The sequence below is a fragment of the Hemitrygon akajei genome, chromosome 32 (genome assembly GCF_048418815.1).
Source record: "Hemitrygon akajei chromosome 32, sHemAka1.3, whole genome shotgun sequence".
Taxonomy (NCBI): domain Eukaryota; kingdom Metazoa; phylum Chordata; class Chondrichthyes; order Myliobatiformes; family Dasyatidae; genus Hemitrygon; species Hemitrygon akajei.
The window spans coordinates 3,085,316-3,103,314 of NC_133155.1; the positions used below are offsets into that span (position 1 = coordinate 3,085,316).

Genomic DNA, 17,999 nt, shown 5'->3' on the forward strand with positions numbered 1-17,999 from the left:
ATTTGAACAGTAGACAATGGGGCAGAAATAAAAGGGATAGGAGAAAATTGATGGGGTGGAGTTGGTAAGAGGTAAACTTTCCAGTTAAATCTCTGTTTAGTGCCAAACTAAGGTATTGCCTGATGAAGACTAAATCCTGTCCAAGGCCTTTTGGTGATCACTGATTCACAACAGCCTTGAGACAATCTGTAGTAACGAGACAGTTAAATGCAAAAAAACACTTCCCCTTTAATGAGCCACTAAAAGCAAGATCTAGGGTTACAGGGGATATCCCAGTCTAATTATTGTCTAGCAGAGTAATGGGAAACTGATTTTAATCTGCTCCTGATTATATGAAGCAATTCATCACTCTATTTCTACTGCTCATGTTAGTACATATTTAGCTCTTTTTACGTGTGGGGGAAAAAAACATCAAAACTAAAAGCCAAGATTAGCTCTTAGAATCTCCATTCCCTGTAAAAGCACCTCATATACTGGAAGAATTCTTTAAAGAACATGTGGTATTTCTCCTTGCTTTGCCTGCATATCCTGTGGACAAGTCCTAACTTTTTCCCACACCTTTGAGGTTCTTAACAAAGCCAACAATATTTTAAAATTCGTTCTCCTCTCTTTGGAGGTGAGAATTCAAGCTGAGACAGGAGGGTAATTACAATGACCTGAATTGCCAGCAACAGAGAATATGGCTCAAATGTAGATTTTCCTCTTGTTATCCTTCACATATGAACAGACCCCACTTTGTTTCCATGACAATATGCAAGGCAACAATGGTAGGCCTCTTCAGCAGATCCTCAGGATTGAAGACTTCCTTCCAGCCACTTTCTCAGTGCATTCTAAAGTGGTGAATCAAACTATTGTTGGACCTGCAGGCTCTGGCACAGTGAGGGCAGCAGGTGCTTAACAGGGTGGGTTTGTGGTACTTCAGAGGGAAATTCACTCCTTCGTCTGTTGCACTCTTCCATATGCTGCCAATGGTTGGACTCACTTCTCAGTGACACCCTGAAAGTCCTTCACCTTCTTGAGCATCTGCGGTCCAAGATTACCACAGGTCTGGCTTTTCACACTTTTTTCCAAGGGAAGCTTGAGAACATCCTTGTAAACATTTAATTATCCAGCTTGTAACCTCAAGAAAGTGTGGCTTTTTGAGGAGAATTCAAGTGGAATGACCCACTCATTGGAACTGATAATTAAGGCCAAACACAAGAAAATCTGCCAAAGCTGGAAATCCAACACACACAAAATGCTGGAAGAACTCAGCAGGCCAGGGAGCATCCATGAAAAAGAGTAAACAGTCAACGTTTCAGGCCGAGACTCAGGACCTGCAGAAGGGTCTCAGCCCGAATCATTGACAGTTCACTCTTTTCCATGGATGCTGCCTGAAAAGTAAGGCCTCAGCGTGTGCAAATTTGTCAGGTAAAGGATCCAGCCTTCCTTATCCTGCCTGTGGATTGTGGATTTTGTTTATCTGTACAATCAAAACAATCTCAAACTGCTTTACGATGCCTGCAGTAAGTATTCCGTGACTCAGAAGTGTACAAGACTGCAGCCAGCAGTAATCCCTGTACTCTAGTTAAATCTGTAAAAACTATAAGAGTCACAGGAGCTTCTCAGCTGTATGATGTAGCAAACTAAACTTGGCACAGAGGCAAATGCATTTAGGTGGGGCTCCGAAAGCTTACCCAAGGGTCTAAGGTGCCTGTTGAGGGTTTGGGAGGCGAGAAGTTTCAGGGAACGTTTTCCACAGCCAAGGCCTCAGCTGCTGGAGGTGAAGTGAAGGAATTCAGGAATGTTCAAGAGACTAGAACTAGAGAAAAGTGGGTCTCTCGGAGAAAGGTTAGGTTAGAAGCTTTTCAGTAATTTCACTCACGACCCAAGGTTCTACAGAAAAAGGGGCAGAAAGGTTCCACATTAATGGAAAGGCCTGTAGATGGTTGGAAATGTTCCAAATTGTGTTCTGATTTTAAAAAGTTACAGTTTAAGAGTTCGAGATGGGGATAAAAATCAAATTAGGTCTTTTTTTTTCAGCCTGCAGTTATGAGCAGAAATACTCAGATTTTAATTTGATTAGCCAAGATTTAAGTATTTGAGACTTAATCCACGAATCGCAAAAAAAGCATTGGTCCAGCACTAAGTTCTGCCATATGTATGTTACCCCTCCCATTCTTCACCCTGACACAGTGGTGTCAAGAAAACAAGCTCTCCCTCAATGTCGGAAAAACAAAGGAGCTGGTTGTGGATTATAGGACGAATGGAGACAGGCTCACCCCTACTGACCTCAATGAACCTGGGGTTGAGAAGGTGAACAACTTCAAGTTCCACGGTATACACATCACCGAGGATCTCACGTGGTCTGTACGTACCGGCTGTGTGGTGAAAAGAGCACAACAGTGCTTCTTTCACCTCAGATGGTTGAAGTGGTTCAGCATGACTCCCCAAATCCTCAGGACTTTCTACTGGGGCACAATTGAGAGCATCCTGACAGGCTGCATCACTGCCTGGTATGGGAGCCATACTTCCCTCAATCGCAGGGCTCTGCAGAGAGTGGTGCCAACAGTCCAGCACATCAGTAGATGTGAACTTCCCACTATTCAGGACATTTACAAAGACAGGTGTGTAAAGAGGGCCCGAAAGATCATTAGGGACCTGAGACACCCCAAGCACAAACTGTTCAAGCTGCTACCATCCAAGGAACGGTACCGCAGCGTAAAAGCCAGGACCAACAGGCTCTGGGACAGATTCTTCCACCAGGCCATCAGACTCCTTAATTCACGCTGACACGATTGTATTTCTAAGCTATATTGATGTCCTGTTGTACATTTTAATGTATATACTATTTATTACAAATTACTATAATTTGCATGTTCAGACGGAGTAAAGATTTTTACTCCTCATGTATGTGAATTCAATTCAGTTCAATTAAAATGTGGGATCTTTCATGACTCCAGGATATCTTAAGGAAGACGTCAGTCTACAAAGTAATTTCTAAAGTTTTGCCACATTGTGTGAATTGCAGCATCCAACTGGTTGTAAGATTATTCCTGGACTGGTCTGCAGATCTAGCCACGGCCTCATTATTTTGTGAAACAGTGGGGAATGGACGTTTCCAGCACTTCGCGCCATGCTGCCCCAGAGAGCCCACAACCACGATTAACCCGAACATCATCTCGGGACAATTTACAATGACCATTAACCTACCTGTAAAGTCTTTGGACTCTGAGGTGAAACCACAGCACCTGGGTAAAACCCACGAATTCCACAGGGAGGATGTACAGAGACTCCTTACAGAATGACACCGGAATTGAACTCTGGAATGCTCCGAGCTGTAAGTGTCGCGCTAACCACTAGGCTATCATGGTGCCCTTCAATTGATCCATTGACAGTGACCTGGATCATCACGTACACCAATTGCTCTTTGATCTACCTCTCTGCCCACTCTCTCAATCCATCTGTCACTTTTGCTCCTCAATATTCACTTATGAAATACCCTTAATGCTTTTAATTGTGCTAAAGGCACGATATTAGTTGCTGTGTGATTTTTAATTTAGTGATACAGCACAATAACAGGCCCTTCCAGCCCTACAAGCCTGTGTCGTCCAATGACAACCATGTGATCAATTAACCTACTAACCCGTACCCCTTTGGAATGTGGGAGGAAACCGGAGCTCTCGGAGGAAACCCACACAGTCACAGGGAGAACGTATAAAACTCCTTACAGACAGTGGTGGAAATGTGTTAGGTTCATACCAGGGACAAGATCAAGATGAGACCAAGCATAAACTACTACTACGTCGACTCAGGCCTAGGGGGCAGGTGTCGGGCAAGCATAAAAGTGGCAATGTATTACCTTCAACCCGTGTACTAAAGAATCTTTGGTTTTCAAAATAAATCTTGGCAGTTTCATTTTTCTTGAATGTTAGATTTAACTTCACTCACTCAACATATAGCAACAACTGAAAACTACCCTGCCCCCTACTAATACACAGGAAATTTACATCAAAAATTTTAAATGGCTGTGTGATTCTCTGCAAGTGAAACATCAGTTGTACATGTCCCCTCTGCAGCCTTCCCTTGTAAGAGCTCGGCTGGGAGGTCGCGGATTTACCCACTGTTGAGTTACCAGAATAAAGTCATTAGCTTCAGGTAACGATGATCCTGTGAAATGCCCTACAACACTTCAGACCATGGCTGCTCCCTCTCCCCATGTTCCCAGCCAGATGGCTAAACCCTTCACTCAGGAAAAAGGCAAGGAGAGAGCAGCGTTACATTAACACAGATGAAGAAAGAAACAGATTTAATTAAAAAGAAAGAGTGAAGTGTATAAAGAAGGAAAAGATGAAGGGACAGAAAGAAAAATCAACAAATCGCACAAACAATAAAAGTAAGCAAATATATTCAGAACTGAAATTGACCAAAGTGAGAAAGGAATCGAGATTGGGAGAGAGAAAGGCAAAGTGGGGGAGAAGGCAGGAGGCAGGCAGTAAGTGAAGGGGAAGTTTCAATGAAGATCTTTCCCATGCTTTCTACAAATGCTGTCTGATTAGCTGAGTGTTTGCAGCACTCTGTAAATGTACACATTTACTAGACTGGGTTAATAACTTGTTTTGCTCACCCAAGGCAGATGAATGAACAGAACGCAGCACATCTCAGTACAATGGACATTTAACCACCCACGGTAATGCAAAAGAGCTTCCACTCTCAGCACAGACTTGACTCAGTAGCTTGCTCCTAACTTCGATCTGCCTGGCTCCTCAGCTGGTTCACATAAAACTTCAAACGGCTCAGCTCCCTGCAAACCACCTTTGAATTACACACACCACCCAATATAATCTGTAATTGGAAACTTTGGAACTGCCAGCCTGTCTGTCAAAACGACTCCAGCCAATCAATCACACGCACACCTTCTCAAAGCTGTCAATCAACTCGACTGCCTGCTCTGGGCCTAAAACCTTGATCTTTGTCTGGGAATATTCAGATAAAACCTTCAGGAGAGAGGTCACTCCACCTACTTGTGGGGAAAGCGTCAACCTGTGCTAACTAACTAAGAACAGGTGGTGTGACGTAAATGGTTCTGAAGTGCATGGAAATTATCTCAAGAAACAGCCAGCACCCTTTGCTGAACTGTTTTATCTAGTAGAACAATTCCAAACAGAAAGAGTGCATTACCCAAGAAATTTGATAACACAAAGCTGTTTATTTCAAAGCTCAGTGATTGAAATAAACCTTAGCCAGCTGGAAATGCGATAATGCCCATTTCCATGTCATTTTCCGTCTGTCTGGAAATTTTTTTTAGATCTTTAACGTCATTTTGTGAACACAAGTGTAAGGAAAACAAGCTAATTGTTACTCCAGATCTGATGCAGCACAAAACAAAGGGTAAAAGAACAAAATAATAATGATAAAACACACAATAAATAGAAATTGTTATAATAGCTTACATCACCATTATGTACCATGTCATATGATGTGGGTGATTGTGGTCTTTCCAGGACAAAGATTATTCTTGGCAAATTTTTCTAAAGAAATGGTTTGCATTGTTTTCTTCTGGGAAGTGTCTTTACAAAATGGGTGAGCCCAGCCATCATCAATACTCTTCAGAGATCGTCTGCCTGGCCTCAGTGGTCGCAGAACCAGAACTTGTGAAATGCACCGGCTGCTCATACGACCACCCACCACCTGCACCTATGGCTTCGGGTGGGGAGGCTAAGCAGGTGCTACACCCTGCCCAAGGGTGACCTGCAGGCTTGCAGAGGGAAGGAATGCCTTGCACCTCCTTTTGTAGAGATGCACCTCCACCCACAGCTTACAGTATTTACACAGATTGATTGTACGTCCCTAAAGTGACGCAAGGCTGCACGTGAGTGGCTGATGGGAAATGATACAGTAGTGGTGGAGGCATTGATCAGCCTTACCGCTTGGGGAAAGCAATTCACCAGACTCCTCCCGGTACGAGCTAAGCTTGCAGCCCCAGCTTCAGGTGTGCTTCAGCCTTGTTAGGTCTCCATGAAACATTGCTGGGAAATTCAAACCAAATTACACCAGGTGTTACTGGTCCTTCTTGAGCAGCACACCTCGCAAAGCCGCTCCTTCATTGCACTAAAGACCCAGCTTCAGCCTGGGGGGGGGGCACGGCAGCACAGGAGTCAGGGCAACACCTCTACAGTGCCAGCGATCATGGTTCAATTCCCACCACTGCCTGTAAGGAGTTTGTACGTTCTCCCCATCACCACGTGGGTTTCCTCGCACAGTCCAAAGACGTATGGACTAGTAAGTTGTGGGCATGCTATGTTGGCACTGGAAGCCTGGCGAGACTTGTAAGGCTGCCCCAGCACATCCTTGGACTGTGTTGGTCGTTGATGCATCTCACTGTACGTTTCGATGTACGCAATACAAATAAAGCAAGTCTTTAATCTTTCAACCCTGGCTGGGATCATTTCTAGCCTTCCCTTCCCCCCCCCCCCCCCACATCCTAAAGGTATGCAGTTTGATCTATTAATTGGCCATTGTAAATTGCCCACTCCTGCGTGTGTAGGTGACAGGTAGAATCAAGGGAAATTCTTGAGAACGCAGGGAGAATTTAAAAATCGAAATTAACGTAGGATTCGTACAGTTGATGTAGACTCAATGGGATGAAGGATCTGCTTCTATACTCCCTCTATGAGAGCACAGTGCTGGAGTAAGACCAAAGATCCCAGGAGCCAAATCCTACCAGCTTCTCTCCTTAAACACAGATTCTGCAGATGTTGGGAATCCAGAGGAAAGGTGAGAGAGGAAAAAGATTGGAGGAGAGAGGAAACAAATATCATAAAAGATTTTGCAGATGCTGGAAATCCAGAACAGTGCACACACAAAATGCTGAAGGAACTCAACAGGTCAGGCAGCATCTATTGAAAGAAATAAATGGTCAACATTTCAGGCCTGGTGAAATCTCAACTGTTTATTCCTCTCTATAGATGCTGCCCGGTCTGCTGAGTCACTCTGGCATTTTGTGTACGTTACTCTGGCTTCTATCAACTGCCCACCAATCTCAATTTTCTGTCCACAGCCCCTCCATCCTCAATTCAATCCCTGTGCACACACTCCTCCTCCCCTCTGCCTTGGTCCCAGTTGGCTATCTCTCCCTTTAACCACACTAGTCTCTGAGCAGTTATTATCATACACCTGAAGTAATCAGCTCCCGGTCAGCTGAGTTCAGAAGCTACATCTGAGCTTGTACCAAAGATTTGAGTGCATTGTTAGGATGAACAATGTATGACAGCATAAAAAAAACTTAGATATTGGCCTGGCAGTCAGAGTTCTGGTCTACTTATTCAGAGACACAAGTTCAAATCCCTCCATGGCAGCAAGTACTTAAAAGTCAAGTGATTATCAATAACCTGGAATTTAAAAACAGGTTGGTCCCAACATTGTCCTCAGAAAATAGTTACACTTGCCCAATCTGACCTGTGCAATTCCAGACTCTCAGCTCCTCCGTTCAGAGGAAACTGGGGTTTGACAACAATAGCTAGCACCTCAGTCAATGCCAACAGCCCGTGAATTGATCATCCAACACAACCCCAAAGAACCACTGCTTTGTCCAAGTTACTACCTGTCATTTGAGATGTTCAAACCAGAGTGCACCTGTCCTCTTAAACAATACATCTGCATCCGTTTGAAGAGAAGGGGTGTTACCCTGTGTCCAATCCAATAATTATCCACCAAGCTATCCCTGAAACAGAAGATCACGTCATTTGTCTAATTGCTGCTTGTGTGCATTGGTGAACACATCACTGCACTTCAAAAGTACTTAATTGGTTGTAAAACACTCTGGCACATCCTGAGATTGTGAAAGACAGTTTATTGAGCACTTGTGCTCACGTGAAGATCGGACTCAGGGACGAGTGTCACTGAAGACAAATCAGGGTGAGTAACCAGCATTATGGAACCTGCTTCAGCAAGACGTAGCTTGGTCAGGAATATCGTGCGTTCACTGAAGTTGGAAATAAACAAATCTGATGTTTTTTTAAACTGGTTGGTCATTATTGATTTGCAGGATTTATGGCTGCTACAACATTTATTATGCATTTCTAATCGTCCCCAAATGGCTTGCTTGGCCTTTTCAGATTGTGCACTGTTTATTCAATTTTGTAATTTATAGATTTTTCTATCTTTACACTGACCTGCTGCTACAAAACAACAAGTTTTACAACATTGGGCAGAGGTGATAAACCTGATTCAAATACATGCAGTCAGTGGCCACTTCTCTTTCTATAGTACATCTGTTCGTAAATGCAAATATTTAATCAGTCAATCCTGTGGCAGCAACTCCATGCATAAAAGCAAGCAGACATGGTCAAGAGGTTCTGTTGTTCAGACCAAACATCAGAATGGGGAAGAAATGTGATCTTAGTGACTTTGACTGTGAAGTGATTGTTGGTGCCAAACAGGGTGTTTTGAGTATCTCAAATTGCTGATTTCCTGGGATTTTCCACACAGTCTCCAGAGTTTACAGAGTTTATAGTATGAAATACAAAAACATCCAATGAGCGGCAGTTCTGTGGGTAAAACACCTTGTTAATGAAAGGTCAGAGGAAAATGGCCAGACTGGTTCAAGCTGACAGGAAGGCAACAAATAATCACGTGTTGCAACAGTTGTGTGCAGAAGAGGGTCGCGGAGCTGATAACATGTCGGACCTTGAAGTGGACGGGCTACAGCAGCAGAAGACCACGCACATACTCTCAGTAGCCACTATTAGGTACAGGAGCTACCTAATAAAGTAGCCACTGTGCATATTTGTCAGTCTTCTGTGAATGCAATGAAACTTTACAACATTCCTCTCGTTTCCCTAACTCATGACCGCCTGTACTGAAATTATTTGAGTTCGACTTCCCTAGCTACCAAACTATGATTTAGATTGAAACTTTCCAGATCCAACCTCTGGATATCAGTCTTGTAATTTAACCACAATACCACTTCTCTGGCTGCAAAGCACTTGAGACTCGGTTACTGTTAATGTTTCTTTAATTGAGTTACAACCCTAAGGCTGTGAATTAACATGGGTAATGGTTCACGGTTGACCGTAACAGTCAGATGCCATCATTCCAGAATGTGATACTTCAGATTAAAAGGTGCTTTCGGGGCTTTTGGATAAGTGTTTAATCAGAGTGACAGATTTTAAAGTACGTAGTTCATAGTGCAGATGATCTGGGATCTGAACTGTTGGAGCACAGAAACCAGGGCTGGAGGCAAAGGAGCCTTGAAGTGATCTGAAGTGCAAGAGGGTTTTAAACTGTCAAGTGTTACAAGACCCCTAGCCAAAGGTGGTCAGAAATTAGTGGGGCATTGGGGAACAATACGAGTTAGGATTAGGATGCAGGAAGTTGTTTTGGAAGAGTACAATTTTATGGGTGAAAGGCAGCAGAGGTAAAGACGGAGCAGGCCAAGAGACCATGATACCTCTCCCCACCCTCTCTCCTATAAAAATGCTATTTCCTTTTCTCAGTTCCTTCATCTGCACCACATCTGTTCCCAAGATGAGGCTTTCCTTTCCAGGACATCAGAGATGTCCTCTTTCTTTAAAGAATGTGGTTTCTCTTCTTCCACCATTGATGCTGCCCTCACCAGCATCTCCACCATTTCCCAAACATCCTTACTCACCCCATCTTCCCACCAGCTTAACATCGATAGGCTTCCTCTTGTCCTCACCTACCCTCCCCCATGAGCCTTTGCATCCAGCATATCATGCTCCACAACACCCCCATCTTCAACGGGATCCTACCACCCAATACATCTTTATCTCTACAATCCCACCTCCCCATCTCCACTTTCTGCAGGGATCACTTCCTCTGTGATTCCCTTGTTGATTCGTCTCTCCCCACTAATCTCCAACCTGGCACGTACCTCTGAAAATGGTCAAAGTCCATTCAGCTCCTCCCTCAGAGCACCAAACAGTCCTTCCAGGTGAGGCAACTCTTTGCCTGTGAATATATTGGGATCGCCTATTGTGTCAAGTGCTCCCAATACTGCCTCCTCTGCATTGGTGAAACCCAACATAAATGGGGGGACCACTCCGTCGAACACATCCACTCAGACCACGGAAGTGTAACCTCCCCGTGGCCGAACATTTTAATTCCCATTCCTAGTTCATGACCACTGGTACTGATGATACTTGAATTCAGCTTCCCCAGCCACTAAACAAGAATTTGGATGAAAACTTTCCAGATCCAACCTCTGGATATCAGTCTTGTAATCTAACCACAATACCATTTCTCCAGCTGGAAAGTACTTGAGATTGTTCCCGCGAATTTCCATTCCCATTGCAGCATGTTGGTCCACAGCCTCTTCTTGTGTCATGATGAGGTCACTCTCAGGATGGAGAAGTAATACCTTATATTCCATTTGGGTAGCCTCCAACCTGATGACATGAACATCGATTGCTCCTTCTGATAAAAATATTTTTCCCTTTCTTCCAACCCCACCTTCTTCTATGCCCCACTCATCTCTTCTCACCTGCCTATCACCTCCCCCGGTGCCCCTCCTTCTTCCCTTTCTCCTATGATCCACTCTCGCCTCCTATCAGATTCCTTCCTCTCCAGCCCTTTACCTTTCCCACCCACCTGGCTTCACCTATCACCTTCGAACTAACCTCCTTCCCCTCCCCCCAGCTTTTTATTCTGATGTCTATTGCCTCCCTTCTCGTTCCTGAAGAAGGGTCTCGGCACAAAACATCGACTGCTTGTTCATTTCCATAGACGCTGCCTGACTTGCCGAGTTCCTCCAGCAATTTGTATGTGTTGCTCTGGATTTCCAGCATCAGCAGAGTTTGTTGTGTTTATTATATTAAAAACTACACTCCGTGGCCAATTTACGTACTTCCTTTGTCTAATCAAGTAGCCAATGTTTGTCATCTTCTGCCCTGTAGCCTTTCCTTTTCTTCTGTTCCCCACACTGGCCTCTTACCTCTTCTCCTCTCTAGCCCTCTCCCCTACCTCTAGCCCTCTCTCGTTAACAAGGTGTTTTCACTCACTGGATGCTTGTTATTTTCCTTTTGCACTATTCTCTGTCAACCATAGGGACTGTTGTGTGAAAATCCCCAGAAATCAGCAGTTTTTAAAAATATTCAAACCACCCCATCTGGCATCAACAATCATTTCCTTGTCATAATCACTTAATCATACTTCTTCCCCATTCTGATGTTTGGTCCAAACAACTTTCCCATGGTCTGCATGCTGTTATGCTTTTCATTTGCTGCCACATGATTGGCTAATTAGATATTTGCATTAATGAGTTGGTGTGCATAATAAAGTGACCAATAAAAGTAAATATCCAATGAAGGCTTACGATCAAAACACTAAAGTTCCCTTCACAAAAACTGACTGGCTGCTTTGAACTGCCATCATTACTCTCATCTCTGCCAACAGACTCTTGCCAGTAGGTCCTGAAGATGTTGCAATGGTCCTGTTTTCCAGCACTTTACATCATTATAAACCCGTCAAAGCAGCAAGTAAGCAAACAACAGCTGGAAGAACAGAAGGAAGAGGCAAAGGCTCAATAATCACCATCAATTATAAGCAGTGGGCATGCTGGGAAGCTAAAACAAAAGTTGAAAATGCTGCAAATTCTTAACAGGCCTAACAGAAACAGGAGGGAAGCAAGTGAATTAATGACACAGGTTAAGCTGCTGATTGAAAATGTAACCTCTTTCCACAGATGTTAAATGATCTACTACATGTTTCCAACTCTGCTTTTTTTAACGTCATGAACATTAGAAATGGAAGCAAGAAGATGACATGACTATTCGAGTCAGCTCTAATCAATCATTTTGTGATTGACTCAATGCTTCAAGTCGACTTTCCCCAAATGATCCTTGTATCCTCAGATCTCCCAGGTGTCTACGAATCACTGTCCCAACCTTCAATGTACTCAGTGTTCATCCTGGGGCAGAAATCGCCAAAGAACAACACTTAGGGAATCACTTTCAATGGAATGGCCTGCCTGAAAAGGAGTGAAAGCAGATTTAACCTTCCAGTGGAAACTGGGCAACTGCCCAGAGCTTTGCTTTGAAGCAGGGCTAGGAGGAAAGAGCGAGATCAGTGATGACCAGGATGGCCCCTTCACAGCCAGATTCAATGTACATTATCAAAGTATGTATGCAGTATACAACCCTGAGATTCCCACAGACAGCCATGAAACAAAAAAACCCTGGAACCCACCCAAAGAAAAACATCAAACCTTCCCCACCCCACCACCAACATACAAAAAAAGTCATGTAAATGGCAAAAAAGGAAAAAATATTTGTGATAGATAGATAGATAGATAGATAGATAGATAGATAGATAGATACTTTATTCATCCCCATGGGGAAATTCAACTTTTTTTCCAATGTCCCATACACTTGTTGTAGCAGAACTAATTACATACAATACTTAACTCAGTAAAAAAAAAATGATATGCATCTAAATCACCATCTCAAAAAGCATTAATAATAGCTTTTAAAAAGTTCTTAAGTCCTGGCGGTAGAATTGTAAAGCCTAATGGCATTGGGGAGTATTGACCTCTTTATCCTGTCTGAGGAGCATTGCATCGATAGTAACCTGTCGCTGAAACTGCTTCTCTGTCTCTGGATGGTGCTATGTAGAGGATGTTCAGAGTTATCCATAATTGACCGTAACCTACTCAGCGCCCTTCGCTCAGCTACCGATGTTAAACTCTCCAGTACTTTGCCCACGACAGAGCCCGCCTTCCTTACCAGCTTATTAAGACGTGAGGCGTCCCTCTTCTTAATGCTTCCTCCCCAACACGCCACCACAAAGAAGAGGGCGCTCTCCACAACTGACCTATAGAACATCTTCAGCATCTCACTACAGACATTGAATGACGCCAACCTTCTTAGGAAGTACAGTCGACTCTGTGCCTTCCTGCACAAGGCATCTGTGTTGGCAGTCCAGTCTAGCTTCTCGTTTAACTGTACTCCCAGATACTTGTAGGTCTTAACCTGCTCCACACATTCTCCATTAATGATCACTGGCTCCATATGAGGCCTAGATCTCCTAAAGTCCACCACCAACTCCTTGGTCTTGGTGATATTGAGACGCAGGTAGTTTGAGTTGCACCATATCACAAAGTCCTGTATCAGTTTCCTATACTCCTCCTCCTGTCCATTCCTGACACACCCCACTATGGCCGTGTCATCAGCGAACTTCTGCACATGGCAGGACTCTGAGTTATATTGGAAGTCTGATGTGTACAGGGTGAACAGGACCGGAGAGAGTACGGTTCCCTGCGGCGCCCCTGTGCTGCTGACCACCGTGTCAGACCTACAGTCTCCCAACCGCACATACTGAGGTCTATAGAATATAGAATATGAGGAACATAGAATATAAGAAACAAAGAGTCCAGACATATTCAGTTCAATCTAGTGCTATGTCGCTTGCTATCTACAGACTGCCCCATTCAAAATCGCCCAAAATAGCAGGAAAAAAAGTGACCAGAAAGAGAAACACATTGTAACATGTACTATGGAGTCTAATCTACATCAGTAAAATGAGCTGCAGAGTCTTGATTTAAGTTGCATCTTTCTTCACATTTACACTGCAAAAATAAACAGATCCTCTGAGAACACATCAACCAGATTCTGTTTTAAGAATAATATACTACTTTGAGGATCTCATTGTTTCTTTTCAGTATTTTCTGTTTAAATTCTCTATCTTTCCCCCCTAAAAAATACGCATGTTGAAAGCAAGTCAAGTTGAGGAGGATTCTGGTGATGAACCTTCCCCTTGAACCACATTAGGCCGTGATGGAAGCTATTCCTCTGCACTGGTGGGTAGGGAGCTTCAGGGATTCCCCCCCCCCCCAGTGATAATACCATCAGCTATTCAAGTTTGTTTCTTGTCATTCTTCAGACCACGAGCATAAAGGTGAACAAAGTGATTGCTGTTCCCATAGGTATGTAACTTAGAGCAGAGGTTCAGATTCATTTATTTATCACGTGTATAATTGAAACAGACAGTAAAATGCATCATTTGTGTTAACAACACAAAGCAAGGATGTGCTGGGGCAGGCTGCAAGCACTGCAATACATACAGACCCCAACACAGCATACTTACAACGTTCAGTTCATCAGAACTCCATTAAACAGGTCTTCCAGAACTGAAGGGCCCCACAGGGAACAGCTTACCTCCTGAACCCAAGGAACTACATTTTAATGCAAAGAGTTTCTGTTGGTGTTTTAATAATTCTATTTCAAACGGGATAAATAAAGAAAAAGAATAATAGGTGAAGATGTGAAGAGGAGTTTGTGATAGGCCTGTCCACGGGGAACAGAAGATAGAGACTGGGCTGGTATGTATTGGAAGAGCAGTTTCTAAAGGTAACAAAGCCAACAGATCACGATTACTAAGAGATGGAGTGGGATAAGGGTATGAACAGCAAACATCGACTGTCAATACACTTCCATAGATGCCGCCTGACCTGTTGATTTACTTCAACATTGTGTGCTTGCTCTGGATTTCCAGTATCCACAGAACCTCGTGTTTATAATATAAAACGTTGTTTCGTTGATGGTATTGCTATCATTTTGGTGGTTCAGAAATTAAACAGATTGTGTGGTACAGCCTCAGTCAGTTGCCATAGAGAGGGAGAGTTTAAAATTGAAAGCCTCACGCCCCCACCTTTCCCTTCAAGGAGTTGTCCAAAAACCGCAGAATTGAAATGAACTTCGATCTGACTGCTCTCAATTCATCGTTTGACCTTTCATACCCGCACTGCGCACTAACCCAGCTCAGCTCTAACAGACATATTACTTGTTGCCTGGAATCTTATCAGGGAAAGGCAGTACTTTTTGTTGTTCTGGAAAATACTGGTTTTATTCTACACATCCACAGGGACAGAGCTCAGTCTTGCTCCCACACAGAGCAATGATGCCTTTCACAAACAACTCATGCAATACTCATCTGTCCCAACAAGGAGAGGTCCTCTGGGAGTGTCAAACTGACAGGGCAGCTTTTGATCAACACTGTAAGGATGCTGGAGGTTGACGCACTGTGGGGGGTCAGGGAGAGAATGATTTAAGGCAAAAGTATGGGATTTACCCCAAAAGCTCCCTGAATGAACACCAGCACTTTGAAAGGATGTGGTTGTCCTGCACTGCCTATCAATAGGTGCTCCCATGACAATGAGATCCACGTTTCCTTGCGGTCTCCAAAACAATTTCTACACGGGGAATGACATTCTCTCTCACACTCTGATGGATAATTGTATCAGTGCATGAAGATGGCTACTTCCTGCAGCTACACTATTAAACTCCAGCGAGATGGAAAACCATCCAGAAATTGTCACCGTTGTGCTTCATTTCTGAGAGAAAAGGAATCAACTTTCAATTGGAAAGAGCTCTTAATGTAGCTAAATTTCTGGGGACATTTCTCAAAACTTCTCGGGCACCACTAGAGCACCTGTAAAATGATTTAGCACCAATTTTATTTATTGAGATACAGCATGGTATAGGCTTTTCCGAACCTTTGAGCCACACCGGCAACCTCTGATTTAACCCTAGTCTAATCACCGGACAACTTACAATGACTAATTAACCTTCTAACTGGTATGGCTTTTGATGTGGGATGAAACTGGAGCACCCAGAGGAAACCCACACAGTCACAGGGAGAACGTACAAACTCCTTGCAGGCAGCGGCTGTACTATAAAGTGTTGTGCTAACCATTAAGCTATCGTGCGACCCTTGTGTGAGCTGGATGTATGCACATCTTCTCCTTAACTGTTAAAGAAATTAAAGTAAAATTGATGAAATGATGATCAGGAACATGCTTTATTCATCTTTCCCAAATTCGGGAAGACAAAATTCAATTTTAGCCCCTTTTCCCCAGCACTTCCATCCAATCACATTGTAATCAAAACCCGGAAAATTAAACCTCAGTTTTCAATTAGGACAGGATGACATTTTCTTTAACGGGTGACCTGACAGAGCCCTTCAAAATTCTGAAGTAACGCAATTTGCATTAGAGAAAGGTTTCCCCATGAAGGCAAAGCCACAACAATGGGCCAAAATTATAGGACTGTCACAAGTAAATCAATTAAAAATGGGAGGCAGGAAAGGTGGGGAAGGTATGTATAAAGCTAGATTGCTGGGGTTAAATGGAAGTTGACCCTCATGGAGCTCGAACATCAACACTGACAATCCAAGGAAATGTTTCAATACCCTCGTACAACAGGAAGCAGCTTTGTTCAGAAGGAATTTCAATTCCTAATATTAGTGCAAACAACATACATTTAGAATAGAATCATAAACACTACAGCACAGAAACAGGCCCTTCAGCCCATCTAGTCCTTGCTGAACTATTAATCTGCCTCATCCCATTGACCTGCACCCAGAACCATAGCCCTCCATATCTCTCCCATCCAAATAACATAGTAACATAGAAAACCTACAGCACAATACAGGCCCTTCAGCCCACAAAGCTGTGGCGAACATGTCCTTACCTTAGAAATTACCTAGGCTTACTCATAGCCCTCTATTTTTCTGAGCTCAACATACCTGTCCAGGATTCTCATAAAAGACCTTATCGTATCTGCCTCCACCACAGTCGCTGGCAGCCCATTCCACGCACTCACCACTCTATGTGTAAAAAAAACTTACCCCTGACATCTCCTCTGTACCTACTTCCAAGCACCTTAAAACTGTGTCCTCTCTTGTTAGCCATTTCAGCCCTGGGAAAAAGCCTCTTGACTATCCACCCGATCAATACCTATCCAAATTTCTCTTTAAAAAGTTCTCAAAACTATCATACAAAGCAATCCTCTACTACTGCGATGAGGCCACACTCATGTTGGAGGAGCAACACCTTGTATTCTGTCTGGGTAGCCTCCAACTTGATGGCATGAACATTAATTTCTTGAACTTGAGGGTAGTTGCCCGCGCCCCTTTTCACCATTCCCATTTCCCTCTCACCTTATCTCCTTCCCTGCCCACCACATCCCTCTGGTACTCCTCCCCCTTCCCTTTCATCCATGGTCTTCTACCCTCTACCATCAGATTCCACCTCTCCCCTTCACCAATCAAATTCCCAGTTCTTTACTTCATCCCTCCCCTTGACACAGTTTCACATTACCTACCACCTTGTACTTCTTCCTCCTCTCCACCCCTGCATCTTACTCTGAATTTTCATCTTTATTTTTCCAATCCTGATGAAGGTTCTTGGCCCGAAACATTGACTTTTTACTTTTTTGCATAGTTGCTGCCTGACCTGCCAAGTTCCTCCAACATTTACCTGGGTTTCAGCACTTAAGTTACAGAGAAAGGTTGAACAAGTTAGGTCTCTATTCATTGGAGCGTAGAAGGTTGAGGGGGGATTTGATCGAGGTATTTAAAATGTTGAGAGGGATAGATAGAGTTGACGTGAATAGGCTGTTTCCATTGAGAGTAGGGGAGATTCAAACGAGAGGACATGATTTGAGAGTTAGGGGGCAAAAGTTTAAGGGAAACACGAGGGGGTATTTCTTTACTCAGAGAGTGATAGCTGTGTGGAATGAGCTTCCTGTAGAAGTAGTAGAGGCCAGTTCAGTTGTGTCATTTAAGGTAAAATTGGATAGGTATATGGACAGGAAAGGAGTGGAGGGTTATGGGCTGAGTGCGGGTAGGTGGGACTAGGTGAGATTAAGAGTTCGGCATGGACTAGGAGGGCCGGAATGGCCTGTTTCCGTGCTGTGATTGTTATATGGTTATATTTAGCATGTGTTGCTCTGGATTTCCAGCATCTGCAGATTTTCTTGTCCTTGTAAATTTTCTCTGTACTCTTTCAACCTTATTTACATCTTTCTGAGATCTCTAAATTTTTCCTTCAGATTTTAGTTTATTTTGCTTTTAGAAAGATGAAAGACTTAAATAATAAGTGCTCCTCAGAAACAACACCTCAAGGACCACAATCTTGTCGTAGGGTTTGGAGGCTTGCATGCTTCAATGAACTACGCTGTCTGAAGTCAAGGCTTTATGCTTTGCCTCTTAGCAAGGTCACC

At 43.5% G+C, this 17,999-nt stretch overlaps 1 protein-coding gene across 2 annotated transcripts in view; it reads right to left on the bottom strand.

Annotated features, from left to right (window-relative positions):
• fam110d (family with sequence similarity 110 member D) overlaps positions 1 to 17,999 on the bottom strand; it is a 45,516-nt gene that overhangs the window by 18,996 nt on the left and 8,521 nt on the right. Inside the window, exon 1 of one of the 2 annotated variants that reach the window (XM_073034730.1) lies at positions 4,607 to 4,753. The exons of the other annotated variant lie outside the window; for it this stretch is intronic. The gene's annotated coding sequence lies outside the window, so the exon portion shown is untranslated. Of the gene's footprint in view, positions 1 to 4,606; positions 4,754 to 17,999 lie in introns of those variants that run through there. 2 annotated transcript variants of the gene reach the window in all.